The sequence below is a fragment of the Mandrillus leucophaeus genome, unplaced genomic scaffold, assembly GCF_000951045.1.
Source record: "Mandrillus leucophaeus isolate KB7577 unplaced genomic scaffold, Mleu.le_1.0 Scaffold1, whole genome shotgun sequence".
Taxonomy (NCBI): domain Eukaryota; kingdom Metazoa; phylum Chordata; class Mammalia; order Primates; family Cercopithecidae; genus Mandrillus; species Mandrillus leucophaeus.
The window spans coordinates 15,105,759-15,110,557 of NW_012098097.1; positions in this window are offsets into that span (position 1 = coordinate 15,105,759).

Consider the following 4,799-nt stretch of genomic DNA (forward strand, 5'->3'; position numbering starts at 1 on the left):
TCCTAGGCCGCCCTGTCCCCACCCGCGTGCGCGCCTCCCCTCCTTACCCAGTACGACCGCGAGGGCGTGTGGGCGCCTTGCTAACCTCCCTGACCTCCTTCCCTTCGCTCTGCTTTGTTGTTTTTCTTCCTTCTCCAAAGTTTTAACGCTGCGCCCCGTGCGTAGCAGCTCTGTGACTCCCTTCCCTCCGGAAGCCCTGGGGATCCCGCCCGGGTCCTCTCCAGGGAAGCCATCCTTCCCCTAAAAGTCACAGCACACCGGTCTCCCCTGCCCCCGCTTTTTAAAAAGTCCAGTGCTCTATAAAATAAAAAAGTTTAATTTATATACAGTAAAATCCACATTTTTTGGTGCGCAGTGGAGTTGTGTAACTTAGTTACAGAACATTCTCCCTCCGGATCCCGCACCTGCTGACCGCTGGTGGCGGCTGCTCAGTTCTCTCTGTTCTCCATCCCTAGAGGCGGCCTTTTCCAGAATGTTACACAAAAGGGATGTCACGCAGCGCGTAGCCTGTGGGTCTGGCTTCTACCACTTCCATTTTGAGATTCATGCTGGTTCCTGTTTATTGCTGAGTGGTATCCTGTAACCAGTGTCAACCACATTTGCTTATTTTATTCATCAAATGAGGGACGCAGAGATTGTTCCTGGTGCTTGGCAAGTATGAACGACGCTGCCATAAACATTCACTCATCGGCTTCTGTGTGGACACAACTTTTCATTTCTCTTGTGTAAATACCCAGCAGTGGGGTTGCTGGATCATATGACAGTTTATAAGAAACTGCCGGCTGGGCGCGGTGGGTCACGCCTGTAATTCTAGAACCTTGCGACGCTGAGGTGGGCGGATCACCTGAGGTCAGGATTTTGAGACCAGCCTAGCCAACATGGCAAAAACCCATCTCTAGTAAAAATCCAAAAAAATTGCCTGTGCCTGGTGGCGTCCACCTGGAGTCCCAGCTACTCGGGAGGATGAGGCAGGAGAATCGCTTGAACCTGGGAGGTGGAGATTGCAGTGAGCGGAGATCACCACTGCACTCCAGCCTGAGCGACAGAGCAAGACTCTGTCTCAAAAAAAAAAAGAAAGAAAAAAAGGAAAGAAAAAAAAAGGAAACTGCCAAGCTATTTTTTCATTTCTTTTCTTTTCTTTTTCGAGATGGAGTCTCACTCTGTCGCCCAGGCTGGAGTGCAATGGCATGATCTTGGCTCACTCCAACCTCCGCTTCCTGGGCTCAAGCGATTCTCCTGCCTCAGCCTCCTGAGTAGCTGGGATTACAGGCACGCACCACCATGCCGGACTAATTTTTGTATTTTTAGTAGAGACAGGGTTTCGTCATATTGGCCAGGCTGGTCTTCTGAACTGCTGACTTCAGGTGATCCACCCGCCTCGGCCTCCCAAAGTGCTGGGATTACAGGCATGAGCCACCGCACCGACCTACTAAGCTGTTTTCCAAAGAAGTTATACAGCTCTACACTCCCACCAGCGCCACAGGCGCTGCAGTTGCTCCTTGGCTCTTGGTATTGTCAGGGTTTGGTTTTATTCGTTTACTTATTTATTTGTTTTTATTTAATTAATGTATTTATTTTTGAGACAGAGTCTTGCTTGTTGCCCAGGCTGGAGTGCAGTGATGTGATCTTGGCTCACTGAAAACTCTGCCTCCAGGGTTCTCACCATTCTCCTGCCTCAGCCTCCCGAGTAGCTGGGACTATAGGCACCTGCCACCACGCCCGGCTAATTTTTATTTTTTTTTAGTAGAGAAGGGGTTTTGCTGTGTTAGCCAGGATGGTCTCAATCTCCTGACCTCATGATCTGCCTGCCTCAGTGTCCCAAATTGCTGGGATTACAGGCGTGAGCCACAGCGCCCGGCCTGGTTTTATGTGTTTAAGTCATATTAATAGGTATGTCATGGGATCCAATATTTTATAAATTGCATTTGCCTGAAGACTAATGATGTTGAGAATCTATCTATTCATGTGCTTCTGTGTGAGGTATTCATGTATCTCCTTTAGTGAAGTATCTGTTCAAATCATTTGCCATCTTTGAAATTTGGGGTGGTTTATTTTTTACTTCTCAGTGTTCTTCAAATGGTCTTTATATGTCTTTCATGAGATGTGTGATTTGCAAATAAATTCCCCCAGTCTGTGGCTTCTTTCCATTTTCTTAACTGTGTCATTCAAAGAGAAGTTTGTTTTATTTTGTTTTGTTTTTGAGATGGAGTCTTCCTCTGTCGCCCAGGCTGGAGTACAGTGGCATGATCTTGGCTCACTGCAACCTCTGCCTCCTGGGTTCAATCTACTCTCCTGCCTCAGCCTCCCAAGTAGCGGGGACTTGCACCACCGTGCTAACTTTTGTATTTTTAGTAGAGACAGGGTTTTGCCATGTTGGCCAGGCTAGTTTTGAACTCTTGACCTCAAGTGATCCTCCGACCTCGGCCTCCCAAAGTGCTGGGCTTACAGGCGTGAGCCACCACACCTGGCCCAAAGAGATGTTTTTAAATTTAATAAAGTCCAACTTTTTATTATTTGTGCTTTTTATATCTTATATATGATGACATTGCCTAATCCAGAGACAATAGTTTCTCCTCTGTTTTCCTCTAGAAGTTTTATGGTTTTAGCTTTCATATTTAGGTCTATGATTCAGTTTAAATTTTATGTAAGGTGTGAGGTATGGGCCAAGGTTCTATTTTTCTGTTTTGCATATGGAGGCCCAGTTGTTCCAGTACCATCTGTTGAAAGGCTGCTCTTTCTTCATTAAGTCTCCATGTGCAAAAAATTTTCAAAAAGAACCTTTACATGTTTGTAGCAGCGCAATTGACCATATGGTCTATTCTGAACAATATGCTAGTCCATTGATCTGTGTTTCTACCTTTTCACCAATACCACTTGATTAGTGTGCCTTTTTTTTCCTTTTTCTTTTTTGCAGAGATGGGGGTCTCACCTATTGCCCAGGCTAGTCTCAAATTCCTAGGCTCAAGCAATTCTCCCACCTTCGCCTCCCAAAGTGCTGGAATTACAGATGTAAGCCACTGCACCTGGCCTATAGTAAATCTTGAAATCAGGTTTTCAGTCCTTTGTTCTTCTTTTTCCAAATTACCTTGGCTATTCCAATTCTTTTGAGTCTTCTTATAAATTTTAGTTTCAGCTTGTCACTATCTAAATCTGTAGACCTGTAATTAGGGAAGAATTGACACCATAATTGATGAACATGGTATATCTCTCCACTGATTTGGATCTTCATTGATTTCTTTCATCAGTATTTTGTAGTTTTCAGCCTACACATCCTACATACATCTTTCTAATTTACACCTAATTATTTCATTTTTGGAGTGCCATTACAAATGGTAGTTTTTTATGCTTTAATGTCCCATTGTTTATTGCTATTACAAAAGTGTAATTGATCTTAGTGTATTTACCCTGGAGCCTGCGTCTTTGCTAAACTCACTTCTTAGGAAGTTTTTGGTAGATTTCATGGGATTTTCTACAGTCCTGTTTTCTGTGAACAGTATGTTTTATTTCTTCCTTTCTAATGTGCCTATCTTTCTTGTTTTTTCTTGCTTTATCGAACCGACCAGGGCTTCAGTGTAATGCTGAACAGAAATGGTTAGAGTGCACACCATGACCTTCTTTCCAATCGCAGGGGAAAAACATTCAGTCCTTCAGCATTGAGCACGATGTCAGCTGAGGGGTTTTGCAGAAGCCCCTTGCCATGCAAAAGATCTCTTACATTTCTAGCTTGTCAAATTTGGGAGCGTTTTGGGGTCATGAGTGAATGTTGAATTTATTTTGTTTCTTGCTTTTTCTGCATAAAATGAACATGAGGTTTTTCTTTACTATTAGTTAATACGATGGATTGAATTACACTGATTTTCGTAGGTTGAAACAGCCTTGCATTCCTGGGATGTATTCCACTTAAGAGCGATGTATTACACTTTTTGTATATTATTGGATTCATTTTGTTGTTTTCTTGAGGAATTTTGCATCTGTATTCCCAAGAATATTGATCTCTAGTTTTCTAGACCAAGTGTACATGGAACATCCACCAAGATAAACTATATTCTTGGCCATAAAACAAACTTTAACAAAAGTTTGAAATCCTTAACAAAAGTGTGAGGCCAGGCACAGCAGCTCATGCCTGTCATCCTGATACTTTGGGAGGCTGAGGTGGGAGAATTGCAGGAGGCCAGGAGTTGGAGACCAGCGTGGGCAACACAGCGAGAGCCCTGTCTCTACCAAAAATAAAAATAAAAAACAAAAAACCATGTGTGGTGACTGAGGCATGAGGATTGCTTAGGATTGCTTGAACTCAGGAGGTTGAGACTGCAGTGAGCCGTGATTGCACCACTGCACTAGGTGATAGAGCTAGAGTGCAATGGCACAATCATGGCTCACTGCAGCCTTGACCTGCGGATTTCAAGCAATCCTCCTGCCTCAGCCACCTGGGTAGCGGGACCATGCCTGGCTAATTTTTTTTTTTCTTTTTGTAGAAATGGGGTCTTGCTATGTTGCCTAAGCTTGAAATCTTTAAACAATATAACAGAAATCATACAAAATATGCTGACTATATCAGAATTAAATCATAACATAATATGCCCTAAAATAAACCATTGGACAAAAAGGAAGTCTCAAGATAAATTTTAAAATGTTTAGAGCTAAATAAAAATTTAAACGTACCAAAATTCACAGGATGCAGCCAAAGTAGTGTTCACAGGAACTATTTATAGCATTACAATGCTCACATTAGAAAATAAAGGTCACGAATAAATAATCTAAGCTTCCACCTTAAAAAACTGAAAAAATAGGCCAGGCGC